This window comes from Sebastes fasciatus, chromosome 3, assembly GCF_043250625.1.
Source record: "Sebastes fasciatus isolate fSebFas1 chromosome 3, fSebFas1.pri, whole genome shotgun sequence".
Lineage (NCBI taxonomy): Eukaryota > Metazoa > Chordata > Actinopteri > Perciformes > Sebastidae > Sebastes > Sebastes fasciatus.
Genome location: NC_133797.1, coordinates 771,973 through 796,282, shown reverse-complemented (window position 1 = coordinate 796,282; position 24,310 = coordinate 771,973). Strand labels below are relative to the sequence as shown.

At 41.3% G+C, this 24,310-nt stretch overlaps 1 protein-coding gene across 4 annotated transcripts in view; it reads left to right on the top strand.

Annotated features, from left to right (window-relative positions):
* Positions 1-5,130: 5,130 nt before the first annotated feature.
* LOC141763123 (high affinity choline transporter 1-like) overlaps positions 5,131-24,310 on the top strand; it is a 53,165-nt gene continuing 33,985 nt past the window's right edge. The window contains exons 1-2 of one of the 4 annotated variants that reach the window (XM_074627483.1): positions 5,330-5,358; positions 7,230-7,454. The gene's annotated coding sequence lies outside the window, so the exon portion shown is untranslated. Of the gene's footprint in view, positions 5,819-6,693; positions 7,455-24,310 lie in introns of those variants that run through there. The other 3 variants (XM_074627476.1, XM_074627500.1, XM_074627467.1) reach the window with 3 other exon arrangements.

The following is a 24,310-nucleotide window of genomic DNA, read 5'->3' as shown; positions in this document are numbered from 1 at the left end:
CAAAGGACGGTCATCATCACAAAGTTTACAATACTTGTCTACAGAAATACATCAGTGCAGGAATTGGAGCTCGTATAATGTTGCTGAAAAACATTGATGTGTCGGATGGGCTTGTGAACGGTGCTTTTGGAACTATTGTGAACATGGTGGGTAACAGTCAAGAAAGTGAGGACAATGACAACTATTTCCCTACTTCTATTCACGTGGCCTTTGATAACCCCAAGGTTGGTCAAAACCAACGTTCAAAAACACGCACGATTGACCCTGAAGGAAGAACAATAACTGTCCTTAAACCAGAGGAAGATAAGGTCACCAACAATGGAGGATTACGCAGACAGTATCCAATAAGATTGGCATGGGCATGCACTGTGCACAAAGTACAAGGCTTAACGATTGACAAAGCTGTTGTGTCTCTCAGAAAGGTCTTTTCCTCAGGACAAGCATATGTCGCTCTTAGTCGTGTTACATCTCTAAATGGCTTAACCATTAAGGACTTTAAGGAATCTGCCATTTACTGTAATGCAAAAGTAGCAGATGCAACAAGCAAAATGCCACCATTTATATCACCTCTAACTTCTGCCACCATAACACGATCTGCTTTTACCATCATATTGCACAACACTCAAAGTCTTAAGGGCCACTTTCCAGATGTTCAAGCTAATGCTCACATGAATAATGCTGATTGCATTTGCCTTACAGAAACATGGTTAGGAGTTAATGACCCACCGATGCAACCTAGTCTTACAGGCTACCAGTTCACACATCTTTCTCGTGGTCATAGTTATGACAACACTCATCCACAATTGCAGAAGCTGAAACACGACTGTCATGGAGGAGTTGGAATATACCATTCATTGACAAAAGATGTTGTGATATGGCCTGCAAAGTGCTACAATATTGAGTGTTTGATATTTCAAGTAAATAGTATTAACCTGACTGCTGCAGTTCTTTACAGACCCGCAGTTTATCCTCTTACCATCTTCTGTCAACACCTAAAGCAACTGCTTCACATCATTGACCAGTGTCCTGGACAGAAAATCATCATGGGGGACTTCAATGAAAATGCACTGGACAACAGTAAACTGGTTGGTTTTTTTGCTGAACATAATTACACCCAGTATGTGCAAACAGCAACAAGTGACAAAGGCACTTTAATTGATCATGTGTACGTCAAAGACGCTGCCAACGTTGTTGTCAATGTGCTGCCAGTTTATTACAGTTATCATGAGATGGTACATATAGCACTTTTTGAGAAGTAGCTATTAGTAATTCAAAACATATCATCTGATCAAACTGCAGCAAATCATAATGCATATTTACAACACTAATAATATCCTTGTAGTTGCTTCCAGTATATCACTGCCATCATGACATTGTATGTGTTGTACTTGTTTAACGTTTTAAAAGTCTATGCGTAAAAACATTTATTGTCACAAACACTGTAAAAAACTATTTACCCTGTACAATGACATGGTTCTTTTGCCTTCACACTTGTGGACCGTTTTCTCACTGTTAGTAATGTCATCATCATTTCTATTTCATAGGACGTTGGGTAGCACAAGTGTCGTCATATCTCTCTGTCTCTCTGCTCACCTCTCTATGAGTGTCCCCCCCCCCCACCCCCTTCCACACACGCACACACACACACACACATACACACACACACAGCATACATTCAGCAAATGTTGTCAACCATACCTTTCCACTGAGGCAACACATCCCATCAGTCCAGCAACTACACAACTTCTTCTGCAACAGGTAAACGGCAAACTATTGTCATATTTCTGTATCACTGGTCGTTATTTGAAACATTACAGTTGAGTTGTTTGATTTGCACATAATCCCACAGTCTCCATTATTGTACATGTATTATCCCTTCTCTTCAGCTGATTATGCTATTCTGTTTATAGCATTCATATAAATATATGTCCTTATTACACAAAAGTCTTATCTGTTTTTTAATATAGACCATTATGTAACTTGTGCTTATCACCAGAGACCTTTAACTATGTTGACCTGTGCAGAAGAAAAACATCTTCAAACCTCTTCCAAAAGAACTGAAAAGCAACATCATTTCTCCAACTACAGACTCATACTAAACACTGGCAGTCTTCAATAGCCATGACTACAACGGATTCCAAACCATACAATACGTAAGCTATTCTTTTTACCGCATTCATCACAAGCAAATCATTACATATTTAGTATGATATTTGTATTTCATACACATGAACTGTAAGTCCATGTTCCTCTAATTCTTTCCAAAATTAACCAAAAGCATGCGTGTTTTTAGTGGGAGCTCAGTCTGACGAAAAATACAGCAACACTGCCATATGATTTCTGCTGACACTCCCGTTCTCCTGCTGCACTACTTCATTGGACATGCAACATTTTGGCCTGGCAGAACACTGGATAACCTGTGCAACCACAGACACGTAGGTTATCACATATCTATCACATGTCTTGTTAATTTAACCTCTCCACTAACCTTTGCATACATGCATTATCGCTGTGTCTTTGCACAGTCTCTTCTCTTCTGCAACTTGTCATATTCATTCATTCTATCTGCCTTTTGTCTTCTGTTCCAGATGTACACAGGTCACTTTAACCGTGGATGTGCAAAACAATGGGAAGGAAATGGACTGTAATAATTATGCTGTTGCCATCACTGGCAGTATGGACCTGTCTGCCTAGAAAAACATTGAGTCATGACAAGTCTACATCTTTATGTATATATTAGATAATGACCACCTTCCTATCAGCATCAATAGGCACAAGTTTGTCAGCAATAAATTGACATATTCTGTTCCCGACAACACGTAACACATCAGAGGTGAAATAATTGTTGGGTTACCTCTGAATGTTATCATAGATCTCTAGCTTTAGGTTTTTATACAATTTTCAGTTATTTCAAGTTTTCGATAGTAGTTAATGTCATATATACTAATGATTCAACACATTATAGCAAATTCGTGATTTGCAAAAAAAGTATTATTGCATAGATGTTAACGTATTTATGTTGTATGTACATGTTTTTGTCTTGCTATAGAAGAATGAAACCTGTCATGGCATTTTCCTTGCATAGAGGTCAACTTGTATTGTTTATAACCTAAAGAATACTGTGATTAAAACAAACAACCCTAACAAAACATTTTAACATTGTGTCATATTTTTTCATAATCTTTTATCCCATTTGAGATGTAGCTATCTTGTTGCTTTCAGTTTGTAGATTTACATGACAGAAGCCTGGACTGAAGAGGGCAAGTCACAGCACATCAGTAGACCTAACTTCACAAGCCTTTGGCCCATCGTCTCCAAACTTGCAGCATATGTTCACAAGAGTAGCTGAAACATCCGCTGAAAGTTTCATTCAAATCGGCCACATGGTGGCGCTGTAATTAACGCCCAAACATGCGATTTTGGAAAGGCCACGCCCCTCAAACCGTAAGTCCGATTGACTTGAAATGTTACACATATGTGCAACTCCGTGTGATCTACAATAAAGCCTCTTGGACCTCCAAAGTGCACCTGGAAATATTTTCCGCCATATTGGATTTTTTGAAAAACACATTTTTGACATCTCCTCCTAAGCCGTAGGTCCGATTGCTGGAATATTTTCTGCAACTTTTGATGGACCAGGCTCATCAAAAGTTGCATTAACCTTGTTGATATGTTATTGCGTTGTGAAGATATTGACCAATACATTTCTAAGAGGCGTGCCTCAGCACATCAATAGACCTAACTTCACAAGCCTTTGGCCCATCATTTCCAAACTTGCAGCATATGTTCACAAGAGTAGTTGAAACATCCGCTGAAAGTTTCATTCAAATCGACCACTAGGGGGGCGCTGTGAGCGATAAAGGCTATAACCCACGAAATGCCGCTTGCGGCTTTAATTTTGATTTGATTTTATGCTACTTAAAGGGACTATTTGTAACTTTCAGAAATGCTTCTTAACAGCGACATCTGTGGCCGTAAAATCAACGAAAGTCAGCGTCAGGCTCGTGCTTGTGCTCGCTCTAAATGGACATGAACGAGCATCGCTCAAAACAGTGAGGCGACACACGTCAGCTAAAAGCACAATATCACTCTCTATTTCAGCTGTTTGGCAGTAATGTTAGCTGACCAGACGAAGGTCTCTCCATGAATCAATGCTGATACTGTGTATGCTTCTCCTGCCTCAGCGCAGGCTTCAGCAGCGGGGCTCCCCAGCGAGAAACTCGTCTCCCTCCGCCCGCAGCCGGAGAGAGCAGGAAGACACCGGCAACCGGTCGGTAACGAGACGGTAACGTTTCTCTCTGCGGAGACCCGTTACTTCCCAAGACACGGGAAACCTCTGTTGGTCTGGAGGAGCTGCAGCAGTTATTTCTGCACAAACGTCCACTGTTCATTCACTAGATATTCTCAGAGCTAAACTAACTCTTCTGCAGTGTGGAGTGAGCGCGCGTTCACGTCTAGAGGTAGAGCGAGTACGCAAGAGCGCGCATGTGTGCCGACCCACTACATTTATATGCTTAGAAAGTTACAAACAGTCCCTTTAACTTACTGTTTTGTTAATGGAGCTTCCCAGCAAAAAAGTATTTCACACGATTAAACTTGTATAACTGGTGTGACAATAAACATCTTGAAGCATTTAATCAACCTGGAGTGCATTTGTTGAGTATAAAGTAACTGCGTAGTTAGACGCACGTGTTTCAAATATGTGAGGAGTGTGTGTTCAACACTCGCACGTGTTTCACACATGTGAGGTGTGTGCACTTATGTCTCTTTTGTGTGGACATTGCGTGCCAAGAAGAGTTCCTGTTCGTGTGTGACAGTGTGCAGGGAAAGTACAAAAAACGCCTTGGAATTTTATGCTACTTAACTTACTGTTTTGTTAATGGAGCTTCCCAGCAAAAAGTATTTCACACGGTTGAACTTGTATAACTGGTGTGACAATAAACATCTTGAAGCATTTAATCAACCTGGAGTGCATTTGTTGAGTATAAAGTAACTGCGTAGTTAGACGCACGTGTTTCAAATATGTGAGGAGTGTGTGTTTAACACTCGCACGTGTTTCACACATGTGAGGTGTGTGCACTTATGTCTCTTTTGTGTGGACATTGCGTGCCAAGAAGAGTTCCTGTTTGTGTGTGACTGTGTAGGAAAAGTACAAAAAACGCCTTGGATTGGCACGTGGTCAAAAATCTGTAAGGGTGGCACCAGTCCAGCCATTACAGTTCCAGCTTGCACTAGTTGTGCAATGGTACGTGCTGTGAGGAATGCACTGGGAAGGAAAACAAGTTCACTCTAGCCATGTTTGTTCCCTTTTCTCTTTTCCTGTCCCAGCACTTTCTTCACTTCGGGGCTCGCGATCTTGTTGCACCGGGAGGTTTTGTCAATTTGGCGAAGAATACCTTTTGGCATCTCGCACTTTGTGAGATATCTTATCGGTGGAAAGTTGGTTGCTTTTGGAAGGCAAGAAATTGTGAAATTGTAGTAGAACATTTTTTCTCTCTTTTTAGCAGCTATTGAGCACCAGCCAATAGACAAATTAAGTTAAGGGAAACGTGGAAAAGTAGAGGGCTTTTTCTCTACTAAGCACACGTTTGCTTTGACAAAAGAAAAACCTAAAACAATCAAAATTTAGGAGGTTACAGTACTTTTGCTTTTTAATTTGAGTTTTTACTTTTAATTGTAATAACCGACTGCTGTGCTGAAGTTTTAAATAAAATAATCGCTTGACCGTCAGACGTTGTTGAACTTTTCTTCTGAAGAGACTTTTTGCATCCAAGAAAGACTTTTACGTCAACACGAGGCGCAGTTCGGCCCCCGAGAGGTAAGCACAGCGACTCCAGCACTATGGCCACATTACTGATATAGATAATACACATACATAACTATCAGGTATTAGGTCTGCGTAGCTTCCTCCCCAGGCCGGACTTAGATGTTCCATGCCTGGAGAGATCCATATCTGTTGAATTTTTCTGTAGGCTAGTGTAGCCCAGAGTGGTTGAATCATCAATCAGCAATAAATAAATAAATACATCTACATGAGTTAATATTCAGATTGTCATGAATAATCAGTAACAAATAGATGAATACATCTCTGAATATTTAGAACATCATAATATTGCACTACAAATAAATAAACCTCATATTGTGTTTGTTTAAGATAGTGTATTGGATGTGAAAAAAAATGTTTTGTTGATAAGCTGGGTGAAAAGACAGTGAAACAAACTTGACCTTCACCCGAGCCAATCAAAAGCTTAAGCCCACCTTCCAACAGTCCACTGATTGGTCATGCTAGTTGAGGTGAAAGGGCAAAGCACCAGGCTTGGTTGAATCCTTGAACAGGGCGAAGCCATTTTGTTACAGCGTGGATCCAATCAGAGAAAGAGAGAGCTTTGTTCGTCCTAGCGGTGGACTGAGGCCTCACGCCATTCTGTCACTGTGTGGATAAAACCAGAGAGAGAAGTGCACTTGAATTCATAGCGCTGGTGAGTCAAGCAAACTGTTGACATGTAGCTTGAAGTCCGCTAACCGTGATGCTAGTTTTTGCTATGTTAAACTAATGCCATGTAGATCCCATTTGGTTAGGCCAAAAGTGTTAGTAGTTTATAAAACTCGATCTGTCATGGGTTAAAGAATACTGCTGAGGTGTAGTGGACATGTTCTGCCGTGTTGATATATTGAACATGACTGTTTTATGTTGCTTTTTATGTATTTGTTTGGATTATTTGAGTAAATTGCTGCAGTTTAACTGCTGACTGGGGTATAGTTGCTAGTTGATTTCACTGTTAGCACTAGTATCTGACAGTTAGCACTAGTACCTGACAGTTACCACTAGTGTCTGTGCAGCTCACAAGAGTGTAGTACATTGACTATAATTGAGTTGCTATTTGTGTTTTTCAATTATGCACCTTAACTAACACTACAGTTGAGTTGTACTAAAGGTATTAGCTCTCTGGAATTATTTTGGTGGTTATTTCTAAAACAATATCATTTTGAAATGTGAAATTGAAGTGACTTGCTTCCTGTATGTTGTACAACAGTAATTGTGAATTGGAGTACTATGTTGATTACATCAGCTTTATCCTATGATCAGAAATGCTCATGGAATTAGCATGAATGTAATTTTATTCTGACCTTATTTATAGGTCAAGTTTTTCAGTGGGGTCATCTTTTATGACTGCCCGAGACTTCAGAGGAGATTTCAGAGTAGAGATTCCAGAGAAACCCTTTTCCAGTACTGGATGGCGAGCCCAGCCCACAAGATAATGAACCTGTTGCCTTCAGCCAGCGGGCTGTGACTGAAGAACATTCACGTATTTCCCACCTTCATGAAGTGCGGTAGGATTGAACCGTACACACAAATACAGCCCTGGACTACATACATACCTCTATTCATATCGGTCCCACACCGGAGTGGGAGTGAGAACTGTGACTCTTGCAAAGACTTTGACAATACACAGGTCTTTATTATTAGGGTTATAGCCCCGAAGGGGCATAACCCTATTGAGTTTGTGCCGGTTTGTTCTTTTTATTTGTTGTCTTATGCCGCGGCTCAATTTGCCGTGAGCTGGAATGAGCGAGAAACATGAAATTTCGCAGAATAACTGGAAATGATGTGCATGAGCTTCTCAAGCAATATGAGTCTGCAATATGATCGGTGCATGTGGGCGTGGCCTATTTAGCATTTTATGCTAAATTATGCCTTTGCTCAATTTGCTGTGAGCTGGAATGAGCTAGAGACATGAGACTTGGTACCATAACTGTACATGCTTCACATAAAATATGAAAACAATTGGCCACATGGTGGCGCTATAAAATGTTTCAAGGCCAGCCCCCTCACACCATAAGTCCTATCAATTTGAAATTTGACAGACATGTGCTGCTTAATGTGATCTACAAAAAAGTCTCTTGGACCACGAAAGTCCACCGACTAAATTTTCCGCCATGTTGAATTCTTTGAAAAACACATTTTTGACATCTCCTCCTAAACCGTAGGTCTGATTGCTGGCATATTTTCTGCGAATCATTATTGGACCATGCTCATCAAAGGTTGCATAAAGTTCGTTGATATGTTATTGTGTTGTGAAGATATTGACCAATTAATTTTTAAGGGGCGGGCTCAGCACATCAATAGACCTAACTTCACAAGCCTTTGGCCCATCATCTCCAAACTTGCAGCATATGTTCACAAGAGTAGTTGAAACATCCGCTGAAAGTTTCATTCAAATCGACCACTAGGGGGGCGCTTTGAGCGATAAAGGCTATAACCCGCGAAATGCCGCTTGCGGCTTTAATTAGGGCCCGAGCACGAAAGTGCCCGGACCCAACGGCGTCCTGGCACGAATTTTCGTGCGAGGAAACCTATTGTTTTTCTAAAGATTATTATTATTAGGGCCCGAGCACGAAGTGCCAGGACCCCAACGGTGTCCTGGCACGAAGTGCGAGGAAACCTATTGTTTTTATAAAGATTATTATTATTATTTTTCTGCCCGGAGAACGCGTTTTTGAGGCCTTTCCCATCCCCAAAAACTCACCATAAGTGGACTATGCGTCGGATCTGGTGGGAAATTCAATGTTCTGGAGTGACCCGGCTCGGGTGTCTCCAGGGGGCGAGATAGCGCCCCCTAATGTAGGCAGTTTTTCAGAAAAAGTTTCTTCGATCTTCACGAAATTCAACTATGTCATAACTCACGCCCTCATACCTGGATTAAATATTTTGCAGATTTTTTCGGCGAACAGGAAGTCAGCCATGTTGGACTTCCTGCGTGATTTTAAAATTTACGAACACATGTTTGAAGACTTTAGGATTTCCAAAAAATTATGAAACTTTACACACACATCCAAACTCGTAATGACTTTATTTTAGTGGTGAAATTTTTCTTGGGCGTGGCACGTTGGCTCTCTAGTGCCCCCTTATGTCTTTTAGATATGGAACATACCTTTGGGTACTCGGAAACGCATGAAACTTGGCAATATGATGGACACCTGTGAACTTTATGTAAATATACAGCCATTAGGTTCAGTGGGTTTAGCCGGCTCTCTTGCGCCCCCTAATGCGTGGTAGTCTGTAGTTTGGTCAAAGTTGATCCTATATTCATGAAATTTGGTAGGCATATCCCACTCATTATTTGAAACATATTCCTAATTGGGTTTCATTAGCTCCGCCCAACCGGAAGTCGGCCATATTGAATTTTGTGTTTTTCATGTCATTTATGTATTTTATGCATACTTGTACGAACTCCTCCTAGAGACTTCATCGGATTCGCGTAAAATTTGGCAGGTATAACCCTAGATCTACTGTGATTCTAAATTGCGAAGGAAATTTTGATCGCTCGAACGGTGATGTCGTACGTGAATTTTTATGGTTCGCCATGACACAGTAGGCTGTTTTTACTTGACTTTACCTAGTCCCATCTGCCCCAAACTTCACAAGCTTGATAATAGTCCAGGCCTGAAGACATATGTGTGACATTAAAAGTGAAAATCATAGCGCCCCCTACAGGAAACAGGAAATTGTTATAAATTGATTATACATTGTCCAATCTTCCCCAAATTTGGTATGCATATCCCACTCATTATTTGAAACATATGCCTCATTGGGTTTAATTAGCTCCGCCCTTCAGGAAGTCGGCCATATTGAATTTTGTCGTTTTTCATGTCATTTATGTATTTTATGCATACTTTTACGAACTCCTCCTAGAGACTTCATCGGATTCGCGTAAAATTTGGCAGGTATAACCCTAGATCTACTCTGATTCTAAATTGCGAAGGAAATTTTTATCGCTCAAACGATGATGTCGTACGTGAATTTTGATTGTTCGCCATGACAAAGTAGGCTGTTTTTACTTGACTTTACCTAGTCACATCTGCCCCAAACTTCACAAGCTGGATAATAGTCCAGGCCTGAAGACATATGTGTGACATTAAAAGTGAAAATCATAGCGCCCCCTACAGGAAACAGGAAATTGTTATAAATTGATTATACATTGTCCAATCTTCCCCAAATTTGGTATGCATATCCCACTCATTATTTGAAACATATGCCTCATTGGGTTTAATTAGCTCCGCCCTTCAGGAAGTCGGCCATATTGAATTTTGTCGTTTTTCATGTCATTTATGTATTTTATGCATACTTTTACGAACTCCTCCTAGAGACTTCATCGGATTCGCGTAAAATTTGGCAGGTATAACCCTAGATCTACTGTGATTCTAAATTGCGAAGGAAATTTTGATCGCTCGAACGGTGATGTCGTACCTGAATTTTTATGGTTCGCCATGACACAGTAGGCTGTTGTTACTTGACTTTACCTAGTCCCATCTGCCCCAAACTTCACAAGCTGGATAATAGTCCAGGCCTGAAGACATATGTGTGACATTAAAAGTGAAAATCATAGCGCCCCCTACAGGAAAGAGGAAATTGTTATAAATTGATTATACATTGTCCAATCTTCCCCAAATTTGGTATGCATATCCCACTCATTATTTGAAACATATGCCTCATTGGGTTTCATTAGCTCCGCCCTTCAGGAAGTCGGCCATATTGAATTTTGTCGTTTTTCATGTCATTTATGTATTTTATGCATACTTGTACGAACTCCTCCTAGAGACTTCATCGGATTCGCGTAAAATTTGGCAGGTATAACCCTGGATCTACTGTGATTCTAAATTGCGAAGGAAATTTTGATCGCTCGAACGGTGATGTCGTACGTGAATTTTTATGGTTCGCCATGACATAGTAGGCTGTTTTTACTTGACTTTACCTAGTCCCATCTGCCCCAAACTTCACAAGCTCGATAATAGTCCAGGCCTGAAGACATATGTGTGACATTAAAAGTGAAAATCATAGCGCCCCCTACAGGAAACAGGAAGTTGTTATAAATTGATTATACATTGTCCAATCTTCCCCAAAGTTGGTATGCATATCCCACTCATTATTTGAAACATATGCCTCATTGGGTTTCATTAGCTCCGCCCTTCAGGAAGTCGGCCATATTGAATTTTGTCGTTTTATGTATTTTATGCATACTTTTACGAACTCCTCCTAGAGACATCATCGGATTCGCTTCAAATTTGGGTGGTATAAACCTCAAACTACTGTGATGCTAAATTGCGAAGGAATTTTAGATCGCTCGAACGGTGATGTCGTACGTGAATTTTTATGGTTCGCCATGACACAGTAGGCTGTTGTAACTTGACTTTACCTAGTCCCATCTGCCCCAAACTTCACAAGCTCGATAATAGTCCAGGCCTGAAGACATATGTGTGACATTAAAAGTGAAAATCATAGCGCCCCCTACAGGAAACAGGAAATTGTTATAAATTGATTATACATTGTCCAATCTTCCCCAAATTTGGTATGCATATCCCACTCATTATTTGAAACATATTCCTAATTGGGTTTCATTAGCTCCGCCCACCCAGAAGTCGGCCATATTGAATTATGTGTATTTTATGTATTATATTCATACTTTTACGAACTCCTCCTAGAGAGTTTATCGGATCCGCGTCAAATTTGGGTGGTATAACCCTCAAACTACTGTGATGCTAAATTGCGAAGAAATATTTGATCGCTCGAACGGTGATGTCATACGTCATGTGCAAAGACGCCATTTTGTCTCTTTTTAGGTATGGAACTTTGCGATACTCCTCCTAGAGGATAGAAGCGATCCATCTCAAAGTCGGACAGCAGAATCTCAAGACCTTCATGATGCTAAATTGCGAAGCTTTTGTATTTATGCTAAACGGCGTTGTTGTGGCGGCGCGGCGAATTCAGATGTTTCGCCATGACACAGGATGCTGTTGTAACTTTACTTTACATAGTCCGATCTGCCCCAAACTTCACAAGCTGGATAATAGTCCAGCCCTGAAGACATATATGTAACATTATGAGTGAAAGTCATAGCGCCCCCTACAGGAAACAGGAAATTGTTGTAAATTGTCTATACATTGTTCAATCTTCCCCAAATTTGACATATTTTATAAGAGACCCATCCTGAAGACATATACATGGTATTATGCGTGATAGTCTTAGCGCCCCCTACAGGAAACAGCAAGTTGTTTTAAATTGACTATACATTGTCCAATCATCCCCAAATTTGATATATTTTATAAGGGTGCCGGCCTGAAGACATATACATGGTATTATGCGTGATAGTCATAGCGCCCCCTACTGGCAACAGGAAGTTGTAGTAAATTGACTATGTATTGTCCAATCTTCCCCAAATTTGACGTATTTCATAAGATTCCCGACCTGAAGACATGTACGTGCCCCGACGTGCGCGTTCCCCAGACGTGCCCATAAGGGCGAGGGCCCGTTCATCGCTGCTTGCAGCTTTAATTATTAGGGCCCGAGCACGAAAGTGCCAGGACCCAACGGTGTCCTGGCACGAAGTGCAAGGAACCTATTGTTTTTCTGCAGATTATTATTCTTTTTCTGCCACTAGATCGCGTTTTTGACGACCTTAGCCATCCCCAAAACTCACGAAAAGTGGAGTATGCGTCAGAACTGGTGGGAAATTCAATGTTCTGGAGTGACTGGGCTCGGGTGTCTCCAGGGGGCTCCATAGCGCCCCCTAGAGTACGCAGTTTTTCAGAGAAAGTTTCTTCGATCTTCACGAAATTCAAGTATGTCGTTGCTCGCGCCCTCATACCTGGATTAAATGATTTTGAGATTTCTTCGGCAAACAGGAAGTCAGCCATGTTGGACTTCCTGCGTGATTTTAGAATTTACGAACGCATATTTGAAGACTTTAGGATGCACAAAAATTTATGAAACTTTACACACACATCCAAACTAGTAATTACTTAATTTTAGTGGTGAAATTTTGCTTGGGCGTGGCATGTTGGCTCTCTAGCGCCCCCTTATGTCTTTCAGATTTTGAACATACCTTTAGGTGCTCGGAATCTCATAAAATTTGGCAAAATGATAGACACCTGTGAACTTTATGTAACTGCATAGCCATTAGGCTCAGTGTGTTTTTATTCGGCTCTATAGCGCCCCCTAACGCGTTGAAATTTTAACTTTGTCAAAGTTGATCCGATATTCACGAAATTTGGTATGCATATCCCACTCATCATTTGAAACATATTCCTCATTGGGTTTCATTAGCCCCGCCCACCCAGAAGTCGGCCATATTGGATTTTTATGTCATTTTTGCGTTTTATTGGCCGCGTACTTTAACGAACTCCTCCTACAGATTTGATCATATCGATTTGAAATTTGGTCAGGACCATCTCAAGACCTCGAGGATGAAAAGTTATTAAAATGGTGAGCGTTCACTTAACGAGCGGACCGTGGCGTGGCGGCCATTTTGAGCCATTCGCCAGTTATTGTAACTCAACTGTACATAGTCCGATCTGCCCCAAATCTCTCAGGTATGATGTTGCTCCAGTACTGATGACATGTATATGAAAAAATATACTCATAGCCCCGCCCCAAGACGTTAGCTCCGCCCCCTTTCATATCTCATGAACCGTTTATAGTAGAGTCTTGTGGGATGTGTCATATCACTCAGCAGAGAGTGGGTTAACCCTAACTCAACTGTACATAGTTCGATATGCCCCAAATTATCATTTGAAACATATTCCTCATTGGGTTTCATTAGCTCCGCCCACCCAGAAGTCGGCCATATTGGATTTTATGTACGATTTTCCCAATTTTTGCGTTTTATTGGCCGCGTACTTTAACGAACTCCTCCTACAGATTTGATCAGATCGAGTTGATATTTGGTCAGGACCATCTCAAGACCTCGAGGATGAAAAGTTATTAAAATGGTGAGCGTTCACTTAACGAGCGGACCGTGGCGTGGCGGCCATTTTGAGCCATTCGCCATGAAACAGGGAGTTATTGTAACTCAACTGTACATAGTCCGATCTGCCCCAGATTTCTCAGGTATGATGGTGGTACAGTCTTGAGGATATGTATATGAAAAATTATACTCATAGCCCCGCCCTAAGACGTTAGCCCCGCCCCCTTTCATATCTCATGAACCGTTTATAGTAGAGTCTTGTGGGATGTGTCATATCACTCAGCAGAGAGTTCCTGTTTTATTTGTTAAGGGTAGCCCCGTCCCCTACACATTAGCCCCGCCCCCTTTCATAACTCATGAACCGTTTGTCGTAGAGTCTTGCGGGAGGTGTCATATCACTCAGCAGAGAGTGCCTGTTTCATTGGTAAATGTTATGCCCGCCCCCTACACATTAGCCCCGCCCCCTTTCATAACTCATGATCCATTTGTAGTAGAGTCTTGTGGGAAGTGTCATATCACTCAGCAGAGAGTGCCTGTTTCATTGGTTAAGGTTATGCCCGCCCCCTACACATTAGCCCCGCCCCCTTTCATATCTCATGAACCGTTTAAAGTAGAGTCTTGCGGGAGGTGTCATATCACTCAGCAGAGAGTGCCTGTTTCATTGGTGAAGGTTATGCCCGCCCCCTACACATTAGCCCCGCCCCCTTTCATAACTCATGATCCGTTTGTCGTAGAGTCTTGTGGGAAGTGTCATATAACTCAGCAGAGAGTTCCTGTTTCATTGGTGAATGTTATGCCCGCCCCCTACACATTAGCCACGCCCCCCTTCATAACTCGTGAACCGCTTGTCGTAGAGCCTTGCGGCAGGCGTCGTGGCGCTCGTCAGAGTTTCGGTTTCGCGGTGCCCGGCCGCGTCGGTCGGCGTCCCGCCAGCAACCCCGACCCGCGAGCAGGGGCGAGGGCCCTTTCATAGCTGCGTGCAGCTCTCGTTATTATTATTTTTCTGCTGCAAAATCGCGTTTTTGAGGCCTTTCCCATCCCCAAAAACTCACCAAAATTGGAACGTGCGTCGGGAGTGGCGAAAATTGCAATGTTCTGTAGTGTTTCGGAACGGGCGTCGCCAGCGGGCTCCATAGCGCCCCCTAACGCGTTGAAAACGTAACTTTGTCAATGTTGATCCGATATTCATGAAATTTGGTATGCATATCCCACTCATCATTTGAAACATATTCCTAATTGGGTTTCATTAGCTCCGCCCACCCGGAAGTCGGCCATATTGAATTATGTATTTTTTATGTATTTTATGCATACTTTTACGAACTCCTCCTAGAGAGTTCATCGGATCCGCGTCAAATTTGGGTGGTACAACCCTCAAACTACAGTGATGATAAATTGCGAAGAAATATTTGATCGCTCGAACGGTGATGTCATACGTCATGTGCAAAGACGCCATTTTGTCTCTTTTTAGGTATGGAACTGTGCGATACTCCTCCTAGAGGATACAAGCGATCCATCTCAAAGTTGGGCAGCAGATTCTCAACACCTTCATGATGCTAAATTGCGAAGCTTTTGTGTTTATGCAAAACGGCGTTGTTGTGGCGGCGCGGCGAATTCTGATGTTTCGCCATGACACAGGAAGCTGTTGTAACTTGACTTTACATAGTCCGATCTGCCCCAAACTTCACAAGCTGGATAATAGTCCAGCCCTGAAGACATATATGTAACATTATGAGTGAAAGTCATAGCGCCCCCTACAGGAAACAGGAAATTGTTGTAAATTGTCTATACATTGTCCCATCTTCCCCAAATTTGACATGTTTTATAAGGGTGCCGGCCTGAAGACATATACATGGTATTATGCGTGATAGTCATAGCGCCCCCTACTGGCAACAGGAAGTTGTAGTAAATTGACTATGTATTGTCCAATCTTCCCCAAATTTGACGTATTTCATAAGATTCCCGACCTGAAGACATGTACGTTCCCCGACGTGCGCGTTCCCCAGACGTGCCCATAAGGGCGAGGGCCCGTTCATCGCTGCTTGCAGCTTTAATTTTCTTTATTTTTGTGCGCACTGTTTTTTATTTTTCTTACTGGTAATTTGTAATTGAATGTTGTAGTTGGATTTGCATTATAACTTGAACCTACCTTGATTCCCACCTGGTTATTACCTGGTTTACATGCAGTCAAAATTTATAGCTGTGTCTGTGTCTCTGTTTCACTGTTGTCACTCATCCTCTTGCCTCCCGACGATCCTAAATTCTTCTGAAGCTTGTCCCATCCTTAAAGTTACTAAAGCTCATAAAGTTTTTCAAAATTAATGGCGGTGCCTCCAATAAGATTAAAGAAATACAATAAAAGCATGTATCCAACTAAGTTTTTAATCTGGTATATTAATTCAATTGACCTTTTGTAAATAGTTCAACAAAACCTGAAATATATAAGATGAACTACACCACGAGTATGCTTTAAATACAAAACTCCCAAGCTGTGGGTATTTATTAACAAAGGTGCAAATAAAATAATAAAGTAGCAATGAATTCAATTCACTAATTAAAATAAAAATACCAACCCAATATTAATGTTACAGACACTTACCTGAGTGAACTGAAGGGGCTAGCCAAGCTAAGTGAGAACGATTTTGAGGATGTGCTTAGGGATGTAATGTCAAAAATAGAGAAATCCATCGGCGCCACTGAGCTCAGCGAACCCCTTGGTCCTCCTCAACATGCACATGACTCGGAAGAAGCTGAAGGACCCAGTCAAAAGGCTGTTCCGTTCCAGCCCTTGCTTAACGTTTCTTCTTAGACTAAATATAGCCTTTCTACCGGGGGCCAGAACTTGGCAGCTCACTGCCCTAGACCCAAGACACCTCTAGCTCTCAGTTCCACTGAACTCAACCCACCTGAAGTACAGAAAATAGTGGTAGAGCACATAGTTAAAGTGAAGACAAAGCCACTCATGCACATTCCTCTTTGAGACTGAGAGCTTTCTCTGGGAAGACTCCCAGACCATACAGTGAAGCTGATTTTGACACTTGGCGTTTCCATGTTGAAATCATGATGAAAGACACTTCTGTCTCTGACCTCGAGAAAACCCGTAAGATTCTTGAAAGCCTTCTTGTTCAGCTTTTGATGTCATCAGACATCTCGGTCCTGAAGCTCCACCGAAAGCCTATCTGCAGTTGTTAGATTCTGCCTTTGGCACAGTTGAGGATGGTGAGGAACTCTTTGTGCGATTCATGAACACATTACAAGATCCGGGAGAAAAGCCCTCCACCTACCTGCACCGTCTCCAAGTGGTGCTGAATCTCACTGTGCGCAGAGGTGGCATGTCACCTCAAGAGGTTGACAAGCATCTCCTCAAACAATTTTGCACAGGCTGTTGGGACAATGCCTTACTTGCTGACCTTCAGCTGGAGCTCAAAAAACAAACTCCCCCTTCATTCGCCAACCTGCTGCTGCTCTTACGCGCGGCAGAAGATCGACAAGAAGCTAAAAATACTAGAATGGAATGGCATCTCAGTGTCACAAGGCAGAAAGCCGTGTCTCATGTACATGGTGATTGTGAAACCGATGAAACAAAGGTGGAATCTGATGCAAGTGGTATTAATGAACTGAAAAAGAAAGTTGCAGATTTGAAAAGTCAGTTAACAGCCCTAATGAAACTAAGAAAAGATACAGCTCCTAGGAAAGAGCAAACAAAGAAATCTGAAACTAAAAAACCTGACCAGTACCTGAACCGTCCCCTACCCCTACCTGAACTGTCACTACCAAGCCAAAGCCGTGGTACTGTTTTCGTTGTGGGGAGGACGGTCACATTGTTGCCACCTGTGAATCTGATCCAAAACCTGCCCTAGTAGCAGCAAAGAGGAAGGAACTGAGAGTGCAACAGCAGTTATGGGAGAGCCAGAACAGTGGTACAGCTACTTTAAACTGAAGTCAGTTCCTGTTGAGGGACAGACGGGAACTGCAATGGGTCAAACACGTTTGATAGGGACAAAAAGTACCGCACAGGTGAAGATAGAAGGAGACTATGTCAGTTTCTTATCAGATACGGGCTCCCAATTCACCACTGTTCCTCATTCGTTCTACCAACAGTGTCTGTGAGCACAACAGATTAAACCACTCTTTGAGTTACTAGAAGTTGAAGGAGCCAATGGCCAATCTGTACCCTATTTGGGATACATTGAGATGAGCGTTGTATTTCCCAAAGAGTTCCTTGGGTTTGAAGCTGAAGGGCCAACGCTCGCACTGGTAGTTCCAGATTTGCGGGCAGCTTCTCAGTCTCTGGTCCTAATTGGTCCCAATACACTTGATGTATTATATGAAACATATCTTGATGCCACTCTTGACATGCAGCCACCAACATCAAATGACTCTAAGACAGTACTGAAGATCCTTAAGCTCAGGCTACCAATAGACGGTGGCTGGTCACAATGCGTGACAAGGATCCTCAACTCATCCCAACAGGCCAAACGGTGGTATTAGATGGTTCTGTTACCATAAATGGCTTCACCACTGAGAAATCAGTCATCCTTGTGCATCCTTCTTTGTCGTCTTTGCCAAGTGGGTTACTGGTAAAAGCCTGCATCGTTGATCTGCCTACTAAAGCACCATATAAAGTACCTGTTGTACTTACCAATGAAACAAGGTTAAACGACGTAACTCTATGTTTGATTGTTCGTTCTAAAAATATCCAACAGAGGTCGGTCAATAATCAAATAAGGGGCCAGGCTTCTCCTCCTCCCCTTCTTCTCCGTCTTCTCTCTGGCGTTACGTGCAGAGTTTACTCCAAGTCGAGAACGGAGCCGGCTAATAGCCGAGAGGAGTTCGAGTCGGGGTGTTACGATAGCAACAGGACGTGGACAGTGAGAACTAGCCGCTTCTTTCAAGAGCTACGGGCTCGCTAGCTGCTGTGATATTGATCCTTGAGTGTTATAGGCAGCCGATTAATGAATGCGCCGTTTGCCGGCAAAAAGCCTCAGTTTCTGACACTCTCAGGGCAATCGTCTTGTAAGTTCTCGGTTTATAAAAAATAAGCGGTAGAGGGTATTACAACTCCTAGCAAAAGGGCTGTAGTAGTAACGCTTTTCTAACGGTTATTTAACAGTGCCAAGTGGGGCATTACACGTCCGGCCTAGCATGAGCTGATTTTCTTTTCTAGAAATAACCACTATTATTAATATGAATTTATCTGATTAAAGGTATTTATTTAAGTATAAACTTGACATTGCTGTATGAATGTGACATACCAGAGTAATAGCAAATATATTCAGAGTGAAGAAAAGTTGCATGTTAATTAAGGCAAGCAAACATTGTATTTTTATAGTGTGTGTTATTTTAATATGACTTAAAGCTAGGGTAGGTAATGTATGTTAGAAATATTTCCGTTTTATTTGTTGAAATTCTCATTATATCCTGACAGCAATCAATAAATCAAAAGAACAGAAAGAAAAGATTTTTTTTTCTTAATTCGGCCCAAATGAAATTAGGTGCTATTGATAACATTAATAACATTCAGCCACTAGGTGTCGCATTCTCCCTCCCCCGTTCCATTGCATTTACTTCACAACAAGTCATTGCCAATTTTTGACTAACTTTGTTGTTAGGAAGGCTGGACAAATCTAAATTTACTTTTGCTTGAGTGGTTTACAAGACATCAAGGATGTGGTTAAGTGTTTGTGTGTGTGTGTGTGTGTGTGTGTGTGTGTGTTGTGTGTACATTAATGTACATGTACACAATGTACATTAATGCTGAATTAATGTTGCAGTGGCATTGTGATCACATAGCTTTGTCTTGACTTATTGTTGACGTATTGTCTGATATTGTGACTGTCTTTAGTGCAAATTAGCAAACACTGAGATGCTATCACGCTAAACTACAATCATGGACAAGGTAAACATTACAGTATACCTGCTAAACATCAGCTTGTTAGCATGCTGATGTTAGCATTTAGCTCAAAGCTCCACTGTGCCTAAGTACAGCCAAAGAGTATAGAAGTAAAGAGAAGAAACTGGTCCTTTTTTGACAACAGCACTGCCGCTATTTTGGATTGGAAACACCAATGAGTCCATTGATGTATAAAGGGACGTCTGTAAATCAGAGGATAATTTTTTTTTTGAGGTAAATCAATTTCCCAGTATGAACAATTAAATAGCCGTCATTTAAGTCATTATGTCGTAAAATTTGTAAAATTCACTAATAGCCGAATCCAGAGTTATTTTCTTCGGCATAATGAACGGTCATCAGACCCACGGGACTGCATTGCCCTGCAAGCTTATACGACATATCCGGTTACATATCCAGCTTCCTGCTAGCTGTATGCAGCTGTAATAATGGACATAGTCTCTGAAATTCATCACTTTTATTATCCACTAGATAGATACGCTGTATGCTGTAAGCCTGTACCGTGGTGGATGTATTAACGTCTCTGTTCCCAAACAACCGGCTATCGGCCAGTTGCTAGTAGTGCTAGTAGCTTGACATCAACAGAATTTAATGTAGTTTTAGGCTATTCAGTAACACGCAGGGTAAAAGCACAGGATACAACCTCTTATACATGGTCTGAGGTCTATTGGACATCCATTTTTTGACATGAAAAAGTTTGAGATTGCTCTCAAAATTTATGTCCATCACTCACTTTATGCTCCTCTGGGAAGCGGCCGGGCAAAATAGTTTCATAAATAAATAAGTAAATTGTATAATAGTATATTTATAATATTTTTACTGTCCAACACAGGCCATTTCGGTAGAGACATTAAATATGACAATAGTACTACTACTTACTTTTGTATGACACTTTGTAGGCGTACATTTTACTGGCGTTTTACTGATGTTGCAATGGAAAGACCAATTGACTTTTACTTCTTATCAATATACGTTCTTTGGTACAGCCTCACAGATCCGCTAACATAGCTGATACACTTGCTTTTGGTTGTTTTAGTTAGTTAGTCTATTGTGTATTGTCTCTTGTCTTGTTGTTTAGTTGTAGTTTTGATTTACTCTACATTGAATCTAATATTGGCATTCATTTATTCTAATGAATAGATAATTGTCTATTATTATTATTATCATTATTATTACAATGCAGGAATTATAATAATCCATAATTAAATAGTACCTCTCATAGCTTTCTACTGTTTAGTTATACAGACTTTGTTATATCATTAAATTGATCTATCTTATCTGAGTTTTCTAATACACATTGTACCATTGAGCTCAGTTTTCCCCTCTACTGTAATTGCCATAACAACAATGCCCCCTGTGTCAGAATCGGCAGTTATGCGATGCTAGCTGTAATAGAAGTAGCAAATATCTGTGTTAGGTTGCCAGAATGGCATTCATAAGGCCACTCATTGTGTTTTTGTTGTGGTTTCGAGTTCTACTGCTATGGAGATTAAATGATGATTGACTTATTAGTATTCTATCAGAAGATTATGCTGGTGCCAGGTGATCAGGGAAACACAGAGAAGGACACGTAACAGTATACCTGCAGATTATTTCACATTGTTGCTGTGATGCTGAGCCCAATTGAATGCGGTCTACGAGCAGATTTGTTCTGTCAATAAAAGACTAGTATCTGCAGGAGCTCACTGTATTTAGCTATGGATTATGGATTTTATTCTTGATTACCAACAAACTACACTGAGTGACCTCATTGGTATGTTAGTGCAGTGCTTAAATTAAGTTGGAGGTGTAATGCTGTTGTCACTGTTTGTAGTAACTGTATGTTGTGGCATACTCCTCTCTGTCAAGTATGCAGGTTTGTCTACAGTATAGCTGTCAGTAAAAACAAAATATTAGAAATGATGTAATCATGATCCACACTCTGACATGAAAGTGAAACTCTGGTATTGCTCTGGATTTTATTACTTGTCACTCTGGTTTCAATTACTAGTGATTAGATGCAGTAAAAACAAACAAACAGCAGAATGGTACACGCAGCAGTTTCCAGACAGACAGAAACCGAATCGAACCAAAGACAGTGTCAAATCACCAAAGTTTGGCATGAATCAAACTTGTTGCCGCAATATACAGTGCAATCAGGAATCATTTTGTGTTATACAACAAATGCTGGGACAGGAAAAGAGAAAAGGGAACAAACATGGCCAGAGTGAGCTTATTTTCCTTCCCAGTGCATCCCTCACAGCACGTACCATTGCACAACTTGTGCATGCTGGAACTGTAATGGCTGGACTGGAGCCACCCTTCCTGATCAAAAAAACACTTGTGCATTTCCTGCTATGACGTCAGAATGTTTAAAATTGACACCCACAAAGATGTTTTTACCAGGTGGCAACATCCGGGTCTGAGAAGTGAAGCCAATGCAGAAGTGCCTTAACCTTGCATTCTTTCTAATAGCCAACATGAGTTAATGGTCTCAATCTCTAGTTTCAAGTCTTCTTCAATACAGCATGATGTTCATTTAGTAAATGATGGTCCCATTTAGAATCAAATAGACCGGGGATGCTTTAGGGCATGGCTACCACAATGTTGTCCGGTCTGGGAGTTGTCTGTGTTTTTCGTCTATAACTTTTACCCTTTCACCGTGTGTTTTCAGTTCATGAAAGTTAATTGTAACATTTTGGTCGCCGAAAAATGTCTTATTCAGCGTTTGGTGGTACTTAGCTCCACCGTCTTGGGGTGGATGTGGCTCAGGAGATAGAACAGGTTATCCACTAATCAGAAGATCAGTGGTGCTCCGCCAGTCTGCATGTCAAAGTGTCCTTGGGCAAGATCCTGAACCCCAGATGGCTCCCGAAGGCTGTGCCATCGGTGGTTGAATGAGCATTTAGATTAAATCCTGATGGGCAGGTGGCACCTTGCATGGCAGCCTCTGTCATCAGTGTATGAATGTGTGTGTGAATGGGTGAATGCTGACATGTAGTCTAAAGAGCTTTGAGTGGTCAAAAGACTAGAAAGGTGCTATAAATGCAAGTCTATTTACTCTCGTGTCACTTATGGTTCCAAAATCCAAGATGGCGACAGCCAAAATTCCGTCCTCAAGGCTTCAAAACGACAGTCCATAAACCAATGGGAGACTTCACGATGACTAAGTTCACTTCCTATATACAGTCTACGGCGGGGGTCTCCAACAAGTTGCTCACAAGTGACCAGTAGCTTGCGACCCGTTTCTGAGTCGCTCGTCAAAGGTTCAAAGAATATGTAAACAAATTTCATAAAGCCTCGTCCACACTGGGAACGTCAGGAGCGCGTGGCCGCTGCGTTACCTGTTGTTTTCTATTTTAGCGTCCATGTTAACAGGTTAGAGTTGCCACGTGCGTCTCACGCGTGTCTCTTCTAGAGATTCGAGGTCTCGCCTTTTTTTGACGCGCGCCACTCTGTTCACAGCAACAACAGACAGTGAAAGTGATCCATTGACTGTATATTGACATCATACCATCAACAGTACTACAGTTTCGATGTCTATCTGTAGAATATGTTACAGAGATGAAGATGAGTAAAGACTTATTTTTTAATCAACACTTCCTGCTTTAATTTCAAAATAAAAGCCCTCAAGCGTTTTTTCTGTGGACAGAATTCATTCGTTTGTTAACAGGAGGCTTTTATTCTGAAATATGTGCCGGGCAGTGTTGTAGAACATGCAGTGACTTGGAGAGCTCCATGAATTAATATAATACCAGGTTTTAATTGTGGATTATTACTATTACTTACAATTACATATACACAACTACATACCATTGTGAAGCAGCTTTTTCTGACATGAATGTCATGAAATCTAAGTTCAGAACAAGACTGACGAACATTTAAATGACTCCATAAGAGTGAACCTAAGTTGATCCACTCCAGCAGACACCTCTCTTGTTGACTCCATGCAGTGCCAGTCATCTCACTGACTGTTAAAAAGACTGAATGCATGTAATACATGCATGTGAACTACAGATGATGAAGGGAGTGAAGGGAAGTGATGTGATACAGTGACAGACAGAAAATAAGTAACAACATAGCTTTGTTTTCTATGAAATTAATCTGATGTGAATTTAATAGTGTGAGCTTGATACATTGAAAATATAAAGAAATGCATACAGAAAAATAACATGCACATGCTGCTGAATTTAAGATATTGATGATGTCAAAATGTGAGTGTTGGATATAAAAAAATTCTAAATGTTAACACAAAAGAAGCTTATTCAGGTGGTTTGGATGGAGCTGAGCAATGTGAATAAATGTTATTAATTATATAAAATATGAGGAGCTCCCGGCCATTTTCATTTTGTCGAAGTAGCTCTCAGAGGAAAAAAGGTTGGAGACCCCTACTCTACGGTTTTTACTTATTTGGCTTGAGTCTTTTGGCATCCCAGTGTCTGTCTGCAGCTTCAGGAGACACTTGCGCCAATCAAGCCCAAAGCCAGAAACCAGAGAAGTAAGTCTCAAACTTGTGATGTCATAGGGTATAAAGTGTGGAGCTGCTCCACAGACAATGAATGTTCTGAATGGAGACTGACTTTGTGGACCCACAGAATGTTTGTTTGCTTTTTATACTCAAATGAGCTTTATTCTATTGAAGTGTTGTCAGTTGTGAAACAGAAAATGTCCCCATATACTC